We start from the raw sequence: 18,810 nt of genomic DNA, 5'->3' as shown, positions 1-18,810 counted from the left end.
TGTTTTGAATTTTACCAATTGAAAAAATAAGATGTTCATTTTTTTTACTATTTTTTTTTTTAGATTTTTCTTTTTTTTTAAATTTTATTTTATTTTTAAACTTTACATAATTGTATTAGTTTTGCCAAATATCAAAATGAATCCACCACAGGTATACAGGTATACAGGATAGGGAACACATGTAAACACATACTGACTATTTTTAAGTAAAATTTTATTCCACTTTTTGTACTTTAGTTTGAGATAAAGTTTTTACTTAAAATTTTTTTTTTTTTGCTGTTTCAGAATCATATAGGGGTGATTGTCTATGCCTTTATTTAACTAACTTGGTTCTATAGAACTGTTAGTTTAGAAAGCTAATACAAATTGACATAGACATTTTTGTATATGATTATAAAATATTTCAGGGCTTATCATAGTCTTCTATTTCAATCGATAGAGTAAAAAGTTATACATAATTTTTGTTAGCTCAGAAATTCCAAGGTGTTAATTTATGTTTTTGATAAATACAAAAACAAAAGAAAAATGGGAGTGAGGACTCATTCCAGAAATTAAAATGGCCCTCTTAGTCAGTCTCCTTAATTGCCCTGACCACACCCTCTTATGGTGTGGAAGGGTAAGAAGAATACCCCACAAACTGGAGATTCAGTTATAGTCATCTGATATTAAAGGGGAGGAACATTGAAAAAATGCATTTGCTGATCACGGCCACTTGCTTTGCAGAACCTAATACATCCCTCCCTGATAACATCAAAGGAATTAAGGCCCTCTTTATGTAGCAAATGCTTTTCACAGTTCAATAACCATTCCTGCTGCTGATATAATATTTCACCCACATTTCCCAGTGCTCAGAGCAGGCCTCAGAACTAGAGCTGTTTCATTTCTTTTGAGAGCATCTTCATCTCTCTTGGCTACGCTTGACCACCCCTCTCCAATTGTTTGCGGGTCATAAACATTATATTACTCAGCAAGGTAGAGAAATCATTTCTCTGCTTTGGAGTCTAGTATCTAAGACATGGAGAATACAAACGCCCTGCCCTGGCATTATCTCTTGTTTCCCCTGGCTGTATAAAGAACTGACCAGGAGCAGTGAGTGAATGGCTTGACCCATGAACCAGAAACAAAGAGCAAAAGACAGGAACCTAATGTGCCTGCAATAGAAACCATTGTGCAAGGCACTTCCTGGGAATTATGTAGGGATTATACTGTCAAAATTGCTTAATCTGTAGGAAATACCCCAGGCCTTCGATTCACATCAGCAAATATGTATTAAGTGCTTACTCTGTGCTCAGGACTGAGTTAAGCACTTCGGGGGACAAAAAGAAAATGTAAGTACCTGGCCATCTAAGCAAAAGCGTGAGTGGATTCCAGGGAAAGAGGGCAAAAGTGGGGTGCCTGGCTCTCTGCATATATTATTCTCTTCCTACCTTAAATATACTGCAGGTGGGTCTTCTTGGCTCCTGTCTAGCTTGCTCTTAAAGAAAACAAACAGAAAAACCAAAAAAGGTTTTATTCCAAATTCATTGTTTCAAATTTTAGTTTTAGAAACAAACACCCTGATGATTTGGAAACCTAAGAAGAAGGAATCATTAAAAATCAACATCTGTCAGAGAGCAAATGGGAGGAGGCCAGACTTTAAAAGACTCTCAGATCCTTAAAAGGACTGCTCTGAAGACATAAGAGGGGGAAAAAAAGGAGAATGGGAAAGGAAACGGAATGGGAGCAATCCTGAAGGATTTATTTTAGCAACACCAGAGGAAAAAAATGAGGGAGACCCACGAGGCTCCAGCGTTCAGGAATGTTTTGCCCCTGTTTTGTTTTACTTTTTTATTCTACAAACCAATGGACTCCAATCTAATTTTTTTTTTTTTTTTTTCAGTAAGTCACCTAGAGAACTCTCTGGTTTCTCGACCAACTCCCATCCCTCTTTTAAGGAAAGATTCAGCTATGCTTGTTGTTTTAAAAGGTTTCTAATCACAGGAGAACCACAGTCAACTTTGCTCATTTCCTGTGCCAATTAACAGACAGGAGCGGTGTCTCCCCACTGTTACCACAGGCATTCCAGAGACTGACCCTTTCAAACTTGACTCCCAGTGCCTGGGAAAGTGGCATGGGTTTTGGAAAAAGGCAGGAAGTTAGAAATCCTGAGAGTCACAGCCCCAGAGCCTGAGAACCAGGAGGGCAGGGCAGCTCGTCGACAGAGAGAATGGAAGCCCCAGGAGTGATGGAGAGCTTTATTTTTATTTCTAAATTTTATTTTGTAATGAAAGTCTGGGGCCTGGGAATAAAACAACAGCAAAAAATACCTTGTTTTATTGGGCACTTACGGAGATTCCTGGGCCTGGTGTGCTCTGTGTAAGTCTGCCAAAAGGCCCCAAGTGTTCTCATCTCCAGAATTTACGTGAAGGAAAAGAAAGCTCCCAAGGTTGGCCCGGCAGGGCTGGTGCAGAAATCAAATGGGAAGACAGGGTTTTCGTGGAGGCCGGGAACCCGTGTGTCCTTACAGATGCTCTGACCTCCAGAGGGAGGCTGGGCAAAGCCTAGGAGGAAAGAGAGACTTGTCTAAGAGAGCTGAGATTCTGATTTGTACTTTGGAAAGGCTCAAACCAAGTCAAGGAAAGCTCTGGAACGACTACCCGCTCCTCCCATCTTGACTAAATCTTTGAAGCTCCTCCTCCCTCAGGAACCTAATTGTCATCTATTCCAGCATATAAATTATGTATTGATACAGAGATCCTGTGTAACAAATTGTCACAGAATGTAGTGCTTTTGCAAAGCACCATTTATATTTTCCCCCAAGCCTATGGTGGCCTGGGAAGTTCTGCTGATTTGGGCCATGGCTTTGATGATTACATCAGGGCTTCCACAAATGATTACAGGCAGCAGACAGACTGGGTACTGGCTGGTCTGGGCCGGCTGAACAGAGAAGGGTCAGCTCTGCTCCTCTGCTCGCGCTCATCCTCTACGGGTTGAGCTCAGTCGGGCTTGTTCTCAAGGTCGTGGTGCCGTTTCAAGAGCGAGAGTGCAGGTGGACAGGGCCTCTTGAAGATATCCTCTCCGCATATCTGATTCAGAAACTGAGCTCTGCTCAACTCCCAGGCACCCCCTGGACTTGAATGATGACAAAACAGAGCCCAGAGACCTTTCTTCTAGCTTCCATTGATGTGTGAATTTCCCACAAGAGGTGACCAGAACCCCAATAATGGCTGTGAATGAATTTCAACAGCTCAGCAGAGTAGAGATTGTTTTTTAAAATTATAAAGAGAAGTATTATTGAGTTTAACCAGACACCAAAATGTCTTTCTAATTTCATGGTTTCTTAAGTCCAGGGATCCAGGCAGCATGTTTCTTAAGCTCAATTACCAGGCAGCAAATAATAATAATGACAATGTGGGTAATTCTAGATAGTGCCTCTAAGTGCATAATGTTCTAGGGTTATGGGTGTCACTTTTCCACCTCTTACCAAACAAAAAGGAATTACAAGAAAATGGCTAGTATGATGTTAAGTTTTGCAAAAGGTGTAGGAATTAAGAAAAAAGCTCTTGTCTTCCAGGTGTTGGTGTTTAACTTGGAGATACAATACTCTCCTTGTTGAGTGGCTAAGTCTCGTCCGACTCTTTTGTGACCCCATGGACTGTAGCTAAGTATACTCCTCTGTCCATAGGTTTTCCTAGGCAAGAATAGTACAGTGGTTAGCCATTTCCTTCTCTGGGGGATTTTCTCGATCCAGGGATCGAACTCACATCTCATGCATTTCAGGCAGATTCTCTACTGCTGAGTCACTGGGGAAGCCCCACACAGTACTCTTGTTAGTAATGATTATTTAGGATGTAGCTCAAAGTGAGGAGTGTCTGTAGTCAATCTGATACAGAAGTGTGGCCTCAACAAAGTCGCAGACAGGATGCAGTAGACTGGTTACAAAACTGGCTCAATCTTCCAAACCACTGCTGGGAAGCCTGCCATTTGCAATGTGGCTTTGTAGCTGCTCCCATCGTGAGACAGGGTGTATTTCAGTACCTGTTGAAGCTGGGCTGGCTTTGTGACTCGTTTTAACAAAACAAATGCAGTCAACATGACACACTGTGCCAGTTCTGAGCCTTGTCTTCACAGGCCTGAATCCCCAGCCGCCCCCTTCACCCAGGACACCAAGCTCACAGACAGGAAGAACCATGATCCACCTGCAGATTCTGCTTTCAGCCTGCCAAAACCTTTCCAGGCAACTAACTATACAGCGTAGCTACTTGCTTAAACTGTGGAAACGAAGAAATACAGGAAGAAAACTTTCTGTCCCAAATTACCGTTCCATGGCTTCGATTTTTCAAAGAAACTTTGGGTATCCTTCAAAGGGTGCCCCACATCACGATCTTGTTCACATCTCCCTGACATCCTCCTGGCCTCAGTCCTGCTCAGAAAGGAGCAGATGAATTCCAATCAGTGCTGGCCGCTTCCAAAGGGAAGGTCACAGGCAGTCACCACACAGGCAGTCCTCTAATAAGATGTTTGAAATATGCCCCAGAGCTCTTAGATGAAGTAGCGGATACTAAAACGTATTCCTAAGCCCAGCTCTTTGTGTAACTTCAAGTACAACCCAGCTGTTCATCAGCCTTAGGAAACAAATGCAGGAGTAACTAATTAAAGGAATATGTTTCAAGGCCAGCCAAGGGGGGGATGGTGTTTTGATGCATGAATTGTTGGCCTCCTTTATAAAATCTTTCTTCCTCTGTGGCCATAATCATTTCAAACAACTTCAACCCAGTGGAATTTATGTAGCCACTCAGGAAGTAGTAAGGGGTGGCTGTGACTGTCATTCGGGGGCCCTCGAAGCTGCCCTGGGTGGGAACCTGCTCTGCTGGGAGAGCTCACGCATGATGCCCCTGGGCCTTCCATTCCCCCACAGACCTGTCTACCGAAGGTCTCCCAGGGGCCATGGACATACCACTGGGCAAACCATAGCTTTATCACCAGTCCCAGTGAATCTGTGGCGGGAAGGGTAAACCATTCCTGAGGTGCAAATGTCCAAAAGCCAAAAATCTTGTCCTGCCCTTACCCTGTATATAATGACTTTAATTGAAGGCTTTGGGTTTGCCCTCAAGAGCTTACAGTCTGTGGGGGTCATAGGTGGCTGACACTGTGTTTGAAACTTTCTTTGGCAAAATAGCTTGAAAATCCACTACCAAGAAACCCAGCTCCTTCTCTTTTTTTTTCAGCATTCTTTTACTTTCTTAGTTTATTTATTTTTTGGTTGGGCATGCGGGGTTCTCTCTAGTTGTGGCGAATGGGCTTAGTAGCACCCAGCATGTGGGATCCTAGTTCCCCGACCAACGACCAAGCTTGTCCCCTACGTGGGAAGGATTCTTAATCACTGGACAACAGGGAAGGTCCCCAGCTCCTACTTTTAGATGCTCAAATATTGAGAAAGCCCCATGTGTTCTGTCCTCTAGAATAGTTTGTTTCCTTATCTAAGACCCGCACAATCTTACATTTTCTCCCACGAGTGGCTAATTGCTTTCACACAGTCATCATTTTATTTTTATGGTATCATCATTCCATCCACTGACTACAGTGTTAGGATGAGGAACACGGGAAGCCGTCCTCACTTTCGCTTAAGGTACCACATTGTAGTGGCCACAGGATGTATGTGACAGGACGTTGTCATCCCCTCCGCCATTTGCAGTGTTGGGGGGAAAAGAGCTGGAAGACAAGAATGAGATCAAGGATGAAAGGAGGACTCATAAGAACCAATGCCTACAGAGGCCAAGCAGGAAACAAAGCTAAGTGATGTGTGTGAGCAGGTGAGATAAAAAACAGGGAGTGGTGAGAACTGGGCTGCAAGAGACAGCATGTGCCCCATGTGATGAAATCAGCCCTTAAGTTCTAGCCAATTGTTGCCATAAGGGATTGTGATCTGTTACAGCCGGAGCTTTTTCAAGAGCATGCAGAAATGCAGATTTGATGTGAGTTCCCTCAATTTTATAATCATGAGGAGTAATTTTTTTTTCCTTTTAAATAATGTGTGGACCACACACAACATGACACTGGGCACAAGGTGGATGTGGGGCAAGCAGGTGGGTCTTTAGAACAGGAGAAATAAAGTTGTATTGGGAGGCTGCTTCTTCATCTTCCCCTGCAATGAGGATGCAGGCAATTTTAATCCAATGTGACCTGTAAGGTTCCTCCTCCAAAGTTTAAAGCCAAAAAAGACTACCCCTTCCTCGCATAGCTTTACCACCAGGCATAATGAATCCATGCAGGAACGGGCAAACCATCCCTGAGGTGCAGAGGTTCAAAAGCCAAAAATCTTGTTTTGCCCTTGCCTTGTATATAATGACTTTAATTGAACCCTTTGGGTTTGATGAGATATTACGTGCTCTGTGGTCCACCTGGCTGGACTACTCGTGCCCCCGGGGTTGAACCACACCGAGTACCTCTGGAAATAGCACGTTCCTGGGTCCACCTTCAGTAAGGAAAGCAAATAGAGTCAGTCTCCCCAGAGGTGAGCTGGGGAGGTTGGCTATACCCCAAGGAGCCAGGCTTGCAAGCTGGCTTTTAATGCAGTTTCCCAAAGCAATAGATCTATTCAGAGATTCCTTCTGGTTCAGTTTAATGAAACCACAGAAAATTTGCAAGCTAAACTCACCAAGACGACACATTAATAGAAAGCAGATTTTTCTGCTTTTGGATGTCATGGCTAATGAGCGCATCTTCAGGAAGGCACTGGTGTAAACCCATTCTCTGTCCTCAAGGTCCGGGAGAATGTGGAGCTGGCAGGGCTGTGCCCGTGGGGCAGTCACCATGGCTGCTCCAGAGCTTTGTACTTTACATATAAAATGCTCTTTGCTCTCATAATTATAAAAACTTGTGCCGTCACGTTTTTCAGATCTCTGCATAATTTCCACACAGAGTGCCTCTTACTAACCTATCTTCAAGCAGAATCACCATTTTTCTTCTTTCTTCCATGGAAGAAAAACTAGAAACTTTCTTTCTAGTTTTTGTAAAATTTCTCCCTACCTTTCATTAGCGCTATACATTTATTTACTATTTGTCTTCTCTATGAGAGTATAAACTCATTGAAGACAGGAGTTTGTCCATAGTCTCACTGCTGTTGTCAGATGCCTAGAACAGTATGTAGAACAATGTGGATGCTCAAAATATGTGCTAGCTGAATACAGTTAATTCAGCTCACAGAATATCTTGCCTTAGTGCATAAATCATCAATGACCTATGATTTATGCACTAAGGCAAGATATTCTGTGAGCTGAATGGATCCTGGCTGGGTCTCTCCAAGCATCCTTTATTTTGCCATCACATTAGACGTCAATGATGAGTACATGCGCTTTCCTAAATCTGTATTCCACTGGAAATCTTGTAGCTATACTGCTTTTAAAAATATCTAATTTCGTCATTTTGATTCAACTGCTTTTGGCAAAATAATGCTTCCCACATATAAAAAGAAAGACAAAATATTTTTCTCTAAAAAAAAAAAAATACTCAAAATAATCCAACCAAAAAGTGGGCAGAAAACCCAAACAGACATTTCTCCAAAGAAGACACACAGATGGCTAATAAACAAATGAAAAGATGCTCAACATTGCTCATCATTAGAGAAATGCAAAACAAAATTACAATGAGTTATCACTTCACACCAGTCAGAATGCATCATCACAAAATCTACAAACAATAAATGCTGGAGGGGGTGTGGAGAAAAGGGGACCCTCTTGCACTGTTTGATGGGAATACAAATTGATACAACCACTATAGATAATAGTATGGAGTTCCCTTAAAAAATTAGGAATAAAACTACCATATGACCCAGAAATTCCACTACTGGGCATTTACCATGAAAAAACCATAACTGAAAATGACACATGCATTCCAATGTTCATTGCAGCACTATTTACAATACCTAGGATCTGGAAGCAACCTAGAGGTCCACTGACAGATGAATGGATAAAGAAGTTGTGGTACATGTATACAATGGAATATTACTCAGCCAGAAAAAGGAACATTTGAGTCTTTTCTAATGAGGTGGAAGAACTAGCATCTGTTATACATAGCGAAACAAGTCAGAAAGAGAAGAACAAGTATCATATGTTAATGCATATACATGGAGTCTAGAAAAAAATAGTACTGATGAACTTATCTGCAGGGCAGCAATAGAGACACAAACATAGAGAAAAGACTTGTGGACCCAGTTGGGGAAGGAGACAGTGGGACAGATTGAGAGAGTAGCATTGAAACATATACATTACCATATGTAATGATAGCCAGTTTGAATTTGCTTTTTGACACAGGGAGCTCAAATCTGGTGCCCTGTGACAAGCTAGAGGGGTAGAACGGGGGTGGAAGGTAGGAGGGAGATTCAAGAGAGAGGGAACATATGTATACCTGTGGCTGATTCATGTTGATATATCGCAGAAATCAGCATAACATTGTAAAGCAATTATCCTCTAATTATTAATAAAAGTATATAAAAGAAACAAACAAAAGTGCTTAAAATATCAAACAACTTTCTTTAAATTACTTTGATTGTTTAAGTGTGCATGTATTGAATAACATTTCCTTTCACAGATGAATAGATCTATAAAAAGGCAGACATTTGTAGGCTTTGGCTATTATTTGGAAAATAATAGCATTGGGCATTGGATCAGCTTCCTACCTGTATAACTCACCAGTTTCTAATACTGACATTTCAAATTTTTGTATTATTTATTTTACCCACTTCCTGGACTGTCTTCAATACAAATTCAAATTATCTCTCTTTCTCGTTGATAAGTGAGATATTTTTAAAAGCACATAAACAAACCAAGAAGACATACTTGTCTGTAGCCATTTGCTAATGCTGGCATTCCAAGTTTTAATGTTACTTTAAGACAATTAGGCTTTGAGAAAAGGAAATCAAGTATATTATCCCCTTCACTTTATTTCCCACATGAAAATAAAATTTTAAAGTGAATATTGCGTCCTAACAGTGCAGAGAAGGGGTGGTGGGAGGGAGTACAGTTGGAATTCAGCAAACATTTGAAGGCTGGCTTGTGGCCACCCTGTGTCAAATGATACCAATCTTTGGTTCCAGTCTCCATTTACTAAAGAACCAAACTAGACATATTTGCTTTAAATGATTCCCCCTGTGTTTGCATGAGAAGAAGGAGGACTGGGAAACATACAGAGATAACTACCAGTCCATTCCAGTTTGTGTTTGGCCCCAGTATGCCTCTGAAATAGCTCTTATTAGTGCAACCCAAAGACCTCCTCACTAAACCCAACACTAATCCCAAATCATCTTCCATCTCTTCTCGGCAACGTTTGACACTAGTGACTGGTCCTTCCTGCTTGGCACATGACCTTCCTAAGGCATTCCACAGTGCAGTTTTCCTCCCACCTTCACGGAACTTTTTCTGCCCTTTCAGTATGGAAATCTCTTATTTATTCACTACATGTTGGTTGTTTCAAAACGCAGTCCCACGTCTCTCCTCTATTCCATATTTTTAGAGAGTCTGAGCTACATATCTTCCTTCAATTATCCACTATTTGAATTGGCGTCTAATCTCCAGTCTGTACACTTAAATGTTAACTTCTAAATCCAACCAGTCCCAAACTAAGCTCATGATCCCATAATCTAATCTTTCTTTACATCCCAGATCAAGACACCAACCTTCATCCCATTATGCAAATCACCCTTGAGCCCTCTCTTTCCTTTATCCTATCTCCAAACCCAATTTTATTTGCTAATAAATTTCAACGTGTTCATTTCTTTTCAAAACTGTGACCATTACTCTAGGCTAGCCTTTTATTTTCTCTGTTAAACTGAGAACCTATTTAAATGAGCCTACCCACATGCCTTCTAACTCACCCCCTGACCCCTCAGGGTAGTAGAGAATAGACCCATCACCGCTGGCTTCATACTCTGGGCAAACAGCACACATCAACAGCCCACAGAGCCCTTCTCTTCCTGGTCTCTACTCATCACTCAGGCCTCATAACGCATCCTGAATTCTCTCTCCATGTTGGCCAGCCATCCTGGTAGCGCTTCGGTCTCTTCCCTAGTGCTCTTTCTCATCACAGGGTCTTCCACGCGGCATTCCAGCCTCCAGGAAGTGCTTTCTCCTCCTTATCTAGTTAACTCTTACTTACCCCTCAGATCTCAGTTCAGTGGTTCCATCCCCAATAAAACTTTCCCACTCTTGCCTGACCAGATAAAATCTCTTAACACTTGTCTTTTTAGCACTTAACTCAAATGTAATTTTATATTTTTCCTGCTATTATTTATTATTAGTTTCTGTATTATTTCTTAATATCTGCAGTCTTTTTTGGAGTATACTTGCTTTACAATGTTGTTTTAGTTTCTTAAACAAAAGTGAATTAAAACATATATGTAGAATCTAGAAAAATGGTATAGATGAACTTATTTTCGAAGCAGAAACAGAGACACAGATATAGAGAACAAATGTATGGGTCCCAAGGAGATAAGGGGGAAGTGGGGTGAGATGGGCTGGGAGACTGCACACTGCTGCTGTTGCTGGTTGCTTCAGTCATGTCCAACCCTAGGTGACCCTATGGACTATAGAGCCCATCAGGCTGCTCTGCCCATGGAATTTTCTAGGCAAGTGTACTGGAGTGGGTAGCCTTTCCCTTCTCCAGGGGATCTTCCCAACCCAGGGATGAAACCCAGGTCTCCGGCATTGCAGGCGGATTCTTTACCACTAAGCCACCAGGGAAGCCCCATATATACACTACTATGTATAAAATACATAAATAATGAGAACCTACTGTATAGCACGGGGAATACTTCTCAGCGCTCTGTGGTGACCTACATGGGAAGGAAATCCAAGATAAAGGGGATATACGTATACATGTGGCTGATAGGCTTGGACGTTTGCTGTCTTCATGGCTGCACATTCCATAAAGAAAGGAATGTGCATATCTAGTTTGCCCACCATTATATGTTCATTGTCTGGCACAGTGCCTGCCATGTAATAGGACTGTCACTAGTATTGTTGACTGAAGGAATAAATGGAATTGCAATGTGGTATTTACCTCTGAGTGAGTGATAGTCGCTTCGTCGTTTCTGACTCTTTTGCGACCCCATGGACTGTAGCTTGCCAGGCTCCCCGTCCATGGAATTCTCCAGGCAAGAATACTGAAGTGGGTTGTCATTTCCTTCTCCATTTACTTTTGAACTTCTTGTCAAAGATCAGATTTGCAATGTGTGCCTACCTTCAGGTCCTTAATAGAAAACAAAATCCTGAGCAATGGTTGCAGCCTGGAATTAGTGGCTCCAATCTCCAGATTTGCTCTGGGGCTCAAATCAGTTGTGTCTCTATGTATAAGGAATGAAGTATCAGAGTGCGTGGGAACTGAAAGAAGATTTCCCCAACTTTTTACATCCTTTTCTTTATCAGGAACAAGTCCTTTATCAGCTTGGGTAAAATATGTTCTCTTTCAAAAGGTTCTGTTCCTCCAAAAGCAGTAATTATAGTCATAAAGCAGGAAACCTACAGGTTAGTGGTATGGATGGGAAAAAGGGAAGGATAGTGAAAGAGGAAGGAGCATGGACTTAAGGAAAGTCAGTCTCGATATCTGAAAACTGAAGGGAAAAAGCATTTCACAAAGGAAAATGTAGAACATAATTTCTACAAAGTCTTAGTATCAAATATATATACTCCCTATGAATATATACACAAATGGCTGCATCATCCTGGTTTCAAACAATCTCTGCCTTCCCTGTAAAACCAGCACAGAATCCCCAATTGTTGGCCTTCAGACGAGTTCTCCTTAATTATTTCTTACATTCAGAAATGATACAAGAAACTGGCGGACCATGTGTTCTGATTTGGGCCACAAAATGTAGGGTCATGCGGAGTCAATCCCTGGGTAAGAAATATCCTCTGGAGGAGGGCAGGGCAACTCACTCCAGTGTTCTTGCCAGAAAAATCCCGTGGGCAAAGGAGTCTGGCAGGTCTCAAAGAGCCAGACATGACTGAAGCAACTGAGCAAGCATATACACATACACACTATATTTTCGTAATCTGTAACAGAGAAGAATCTGAAGAACAAATATGTATATATCACTTTTCTGTACACCTGAAACTAACATTCGGAGTCAATATATGTCAGAGCTGTTTGTTTTGAAGAAAAAAACAGCCCAATGTGTTAAATAAGAATGTGTCAGTACACAGAAGAGGTTTTTCAAATGCAGGGAGGCAGCGGAGCTCTGTGTCAGGACTAAACTCAGACTACAACCTTTCTCTCCTTTAGAACCACATGTCTTGAAAGCTTTTCCTAGAAGCCCGCCCAAGTATTGCACAGATTCTGGCAGGACACAAGACTTATTCACGCCTAACACTGGCCTCTGTCAATGCCCCTTCACTTAGTGCTTTTGCTTCTGATCTGCTGTGCCACTGGGATGAGAGGGCATGGCTGAAATCAAAGTTACATTGAACAGTTGGAAACACGGAGCCTCGAGATCATAACTGATGATCTGGTAGTCCAAATTTATTTCAAGAGCATCTTTTTTGTTCATTTTTTAAATTAATTTTTATTGGAGTATAGTTGCTTTACAACGTTGTTGCTTTCTACTGTACAGCAAAATGAATCAGTCGTATATACACATATATCCCATAGCTTTTGGACTTCCTTCCCGTTCAAGTAACCACCACGCTTTAAGTAGAGTTCCCTGTGCTACAGTGTATGCTGTCGTTAGCTGTCCATTTTATACACAGTATCAACTGTGTGTATGTGTCAACGTCAACCTCACCTCCCTGTCTCCCAACCTGTGCGATATTTAAGTTTTTTGTTGTTGTTGCCAGTATTTTAAAACCAAGAGATAGTACACAAAGTTCTAGATTCCCAGGTTTTAAAAACAAAAAACTGCCCTGCTGACAGAACTGTCTAGGCTGGGTTGTATATTTCACTCTGTGTGTGTCCCCAGGGCGCTCTTCAGTCACATCTCCTCCATTGACTCATGGGTGCCACCAAATTGGCTTCTGTAGTTGGGTGGTTACCCTTCTTGGCCTAACCTTCGTCTTAATCATTCCAACCCAGACTCAAACTCTTAGAGCAGTCCCCTTTTCAGCAAAGTTACCCAAAAAGATGCCTCGGGTCAGTAACTCAGAGCCTCCAGTACATTTTGTTTCTTTACTGAGCCTGACTTTATGCTTCCATTCTCACTAAGTGCTGTGCTTTCTTGCTATCACATCTCAATTCATGCCCCAAGAACAAAAGATGAGTTGTCTAGCCCTCTTCACCAATATGAATGCCACGTCTTTTGGACTGTGGAAACTCCTCTGTGTTTGGCCTGCTGGCCAAGTCTCGCTTTGAAATCACAGCCCTTGAGAATGGGTCTCACTTCTTACTAACCCTGAATGCTATTTGCTCCACCAATAGCTTTCACTCCTGGATTCACATTACAATCACTTGGGGAACTTTAAAAAAAAAATTGATGTTACATTGAAGACCAGTTAAATCAGAATCTCTGCAGGAAGACTCTAGAATTCTGCATTTTTTTTAAGTTCTCCACATAATGCAAATGTCCCCAACCTCCAGGATCTAATGCCTGATGACCTGAGGTGGAGCTGATATAATAATAATAAAGTGCACAGTATATGCAATTTGCTTGAATCATTCTGAAACCATCCAGTCCACCCCATCTGAGAAAAAAATTGTATTCCATGAAACCGTCCCTGGTGCTGAAAAGACTGGGGGCCACTGATATAATGTACAATGTGTTTGAAATCCACGCTGCGAAGTAATATGGATTACCTTCTTCTTTCCATAAATCTATCAGAGTCATAGGTTCTGCCTTTGTTCTCAGGACCAGCCCACTGCCAGCGATGCCCCCTTTTACACACACACACATTCACATATACAGCGACATAAATAGATAGATATCACGTCTTCATATCAATGACTCCCAACTCTGGCTGTGCATCAGAACAACTTGAGGATTTTTTAAAAATACTGGTGGTTTGGTTCTAAATAGATCAATCAGCTGAATGAAATCAGAATCTGTTAAGCTACGATTGACAACTACAGCACTAAAGTATTCAGTGTAATAATAAGGTCACTTCCAAGAAGACACATCTTATGCTAGCATAAGCTGTGTGACAAATAGCCACAAAATCTTAGGACCCTACAAAAATAAGCACTGTTGCTTGGATGCCTGCAGGTTGGCTGAGCTCAGCAGGGCGGCTCTACTGATCATGGTTTGGCTTGTTCACGCACCGTGGATGGGCTGGGAGGTGACTGATTGAGGCTGGGTTACGCAAGTGCAGTCCAGCTCTGTTCCTTCTCTTTCGGGGCCTAGCAAGCAAGCTGGGCATGTACTTCTTGTGATGTTGGGGGAGACATCAGTAAACAAGGGGAAATATGTATGTATGTTTCAAAGCCTTTGTTGTGACTCATGTGGTAATATCATGGCCCAAAGTAAGTCACAAAATAAGTGAAAGTGAAGTCACTCAGTCGTGTCCGACACTGCAGCCCCGTGGACTGTAGCCTACCAGGCTCCTCTGTCCATGGGATTCTCCAGGCAAGAGTCCTGGAATGGGTTGCCATTTCCTTCTCCAGGGGATCTTCCTGACCCAGGGATCGAACCCGGGCCTCCTGCATTGTAGGCAGACGTTTTACTATCCAAGCCACCAGGGAAGTCACAAAATAAAACACAGGGCAAAACCAGCATCAGTGGAGCAAGAAAGAGACTTTCCTGGTAAAGAGTCTGCAGTAAAGAATCTGCCTTGCAATACAAGGGATGTGAGTTCAATCACTGGTTGGGGAACTAAGATTCCCAAATGCCCTGGAGCAACTAAGCCTGAGGGTCGAAACTACTGAGCCCATGCACCAGAACTAGAGAGTCCTTGTGCTGTGCTGTGCTTAGTCGCTCAGTTGTGTCTGACCCTTTGTGACCCCACGGATAGTCCTTGTGCTGCACCAAAAGATCCCAAATGACCCAATTAAGACCTGATGCAGTCAAATAAATAAATAATAACAACAACAAAAAGCAGAGCAAGGAACTGAATTATTCTCCTGCAAGTGAGAGAAGCAGAGTGGATATTACTGAAAAACAATGTGATTTCTCACCGAAGGTATGGAGATACCTTTTTTCCCTTGAATTATAAATAGCTCAAACATTTAAGATGTAGGCGGTGTGTTTGATAATTCTCAGTTGACTTCATCGTGGTCTTTTCAGCCTTGCAGCCCCTGCTGAAGTCTTCTCTGATCTATTGCTACATCATGTCTTTGTCACAATTCTAAGTCCCAGAATTTCTGCTCTAAGCATGTGTTAGCAGCAAACAGTTCTCTGTTCCACCTATTACTAAATTTAGAAAATAAAAAGGGATGGTACCTCAGGTAGGAATCACTTGCTGAAAAGTGTAAGTCACAGACTTGTCTAGGAGTTCAGAGCATTCTTCTCTCACTACGTTTTGAAAATGTCTTACTTTATATACAGTAAAGATTATAGTGACGACAGAGAACAGAATTGCTTGTATCTCAAGCTGCAATCTCAAGAATTCATCTCACAATGGTGGCCAGTATAATCTTTTTTTTTTTAAGTCTTCACTGAATTTGTTCCAAGATTGCTGTTTTATGGTTCGGTGTTTTGGCAGCAAGGCGTGTGGTGTCTTAGCTCCCCAGCCAGGAATTGAACCCACACCCCCTGCGTTGCACCGCCAGGGAAGTCCTTACAATCTTTTTTCTTAATTTGATTTTTAAAAATTTCCATATGCAATGTAATGTTTAGGCATGCTGCTTGGGATGTTATTTCTAAAAAAACACATTGGCCATTTTTCAGAATACCATTTTGATTTTAAATACTAGTCAAGAAAAGGGAGTGATATAAAAATACATGAACAATTTTCTATTACAGAAATGAAAAACTGATTTGCAGCTAAACATGCAAGAGGTGAAGGAATTTAGCCCTTCACCAGATGATATGGCAATATACGATACATTGCTTCAGCTGTTTGAGAAGGCTGTAATGTATTTTTATATTGACATAGAAGATTATAAATTACATTGAATAAGTATCCATAATCTTTAATTCTCTTTCATTTTTTTCTCTTTTGGGCTAACTTCTCCCAATTTTGGTAGATCACATGGGGTGACTGGATATGTGTCACAAAAAGATATTCAGAGCTATTTAGACAGCTCTTTAGAATTAAGTGAAAGAAGCGCTTGGTTATGAAAGTATAGTAATTGGGTCTAAGAGCATGTATATACATTCTTTTCTAGTTGCAGCCAAAATCAGGTTTAGAGATTTCTGTTGAGTTCTTTTTGATTGATGGTGGTGGCTGTTACAGAAAAATGGAAATTTCTGTCTCATGCTTAGGAAACCAGACATTATCACCCCTTGATTATTCATTTGCTGGAACAACTTGTTTCATTTATTAAAGTAAAGACAAGGTTGAAACTGGATCTACACAGGACATGTCAGTGGCTTTATGAGTTTGTGAATAATAAGTAGCCTTCAGTGCTCAGTGTTGACTTTCTAGGCTACAACTCGACATCATTTTGATTTCTCTTTTGATGAGCCAATGCCATCTTGGAGCTCTTAGCTGTAAATAGGAGAACACTTATAAGGATGACAGGGAGCAATGTTCCTTTTGGAAGGAAGAGGAGAGGAAGGGGAGGCTTTTGTTCAGTCACGGAAAATGGACGTGTGTCTCACGGTGGCCGCAGTTTAAATAAACATAAACTCTGAACTAGAGATCGTTCCTTCGTGCTAGCAGCACCAAACCAAAATACAGTTTTATTTGGTTAACCCCAAAGTAGGATGTGGGTGCCAGGCTTGGAAACCATATGATCAGGTTTCAAGCAGATACCACTAGGGCTGTGCTTTTGTCTTGAGAAAGGAAAGTCATAAAGGCATTACTCCGCATAACACCATCATGATGTTTAGCAAACAGATGCAACCATAACAACAGCTCACTTCAGAGAAAGGTCTGGAGGGTCCTTTGCCCTTTCAGCATAGATATGAAACCTCTCCAGACTAGAACTCTGCAGAGTGAAGGGGCATTTTGCAAGGAATGGTAGAGGGACAGTGGGAGTCTTGGGCACAGCCTGGTGAGGGAAGAAGTGCTCATCTCCTGTTCCCCATGTGAGTTCTGGAGTCCACTGATTTGGAATCCATGTCTGGAAGCATCACTTGAAATTCCCTGTTTCCCAGTGGTGATCCAGCCAGGACAAAACAGCAGCCTCCATCGCTGGGTGATTTCACCCAGTCTCCATTTTGTCTTTCTTTCATCAGGAAAATTCTTCAGGCCCTGGGATCCTTCCAAACTTGCAAGTTCTGTGAGTCTCAGGTCTGGCCTTGCTTATTCAGAGCTCGTCACAGTGTGGAGCTTTATTTATTTATTTACCACAGGGTTGTTTTTTCTCCCCGCTTCTCGGGACCTGGGGCCGGGTGGGCGGATGATAGAGTTGGGTGCCCCGAGTTAATGACTAGCCCTTATATTCACAAGCTCCTTTACTTTGTCCTCACCTGACGCCTCCCCGGTGCCAGTGAGCAGGAATGAATCCAATTGAGGGCCACTGCGTCCCTTAGAAGAAAAACTGCTCACTTGGCTGGAAATGCTTTGACAGAAGGCAGAGCAGCCGGTCACACACAGCAGTGCGTCTTCTGGCTTTGGGAGCAGAAGGGGAGTGGCGGGTCCGCGGAGGAGGGGCCCGAGCTATTGTGGGCCGGCCCGAAGCACAGCCGTCCACCCGGAGCTGAGCATGCTGCCCTCTGCCCCATCTCTGCTCCTCCTCTCAGACTCGGGGCCTGACCCCCAGCCCCTTCCCAACAATCAGCTCTCCCTGAGAAGGTAATCATCTTATGGTGCATTGGCGGAGAAGAAAAGGCGCTCTAGAAAAATGTTATGATAATGGAAAACTCTTCAGTGTTGGAACCATCTGGTGCGCTGGGGTAACAAAGGAGGCGGTAATTGAGTGCCCAGGAACTCCTTTTGGCCCCAGATAATGGGCACTCACCCTGATCTGTATTCTTCACAAGAGTAATTCACCAACATTTCACACCACATCTGTACCCCATTTCCGCCATCAATACAGCCCCACACATAAGTTACCACACTTAATTAAGTCCACATCACTCTGCTTCAAAGAACAGAAAGGTTTGTGTGGGGGCCTCAGTGGCCAAGAGGCACAAATGAGGTTTTAGTGACTCTTGTTCTGTGGGAGGGACTGAGAGGGATGCGGCACCCCTGCCACCGGGCTGGGCTCCCGGTGGGCCGGTGGGGATGGGCCTGACAGCTTTAGGCCGGGCGACAGCTGCGGATAAGCTTCGGCTGCGGCCTCGTGGCCGGGCGTGCTCAGGGAGGGCTGGCGACCCCTTTGTGGTGTAATCTTGCTTTTGAAAATGTGCTACAATTGATTTGATCTGATTTCTAAGGTGCTGTCACCAGAGCATCATTAAAAGTCCTTTAAGAAACTGGAGAATAGACTAGATCACCAAAGGCAGCTTTGTTCCGACTCTCCGCCTGGCTTTGACTGGCTAGCCCTTCCAGCTGACAGAAGGGGCACAGCCTGTAAGCTCCCAACAATTAACATGGGACCATTTTATTTTCCTTTAATCAACAAGACAATGCTACTAGGAGAATCAAAGCCACACTCTTCGGAAAACGGGAGTTCTTTCCTTCACCCGCATCTTGGCATGAGAATGATTCCACATTCCAATGGTTGGCCACAAGCATCACTTTACTGAAGTTTTTTTTGCTGTTTGTGTATGTGTTTGTGTGTGTGTTTTCTCCCCTAAACCACTCCCAGAGGCTTAAAAGTTCCCTCCTCCTAGAGGTTGAGCAAGCAGCAGACAGAAAAGAA

This window comes from Bos indicus x Bos taurus, chromosome 13 (genome assembly GCF_003369695.1).
Source record: "Bos indicus x Bos taurus breed Angus x Brahman F1 hybrid chromosome 13, Bos_hybrid_MaternalHap_v2.0, whole genome shotgun sequence".
NCBI lineage: Eukaryota > Metazoa > Chordata > Mammalia > Artiodactyla > Bovidae > Bos > Bos indicus x Bos taurus.
Note: the sequence above shows the minus strand (reverse complement) of the source record.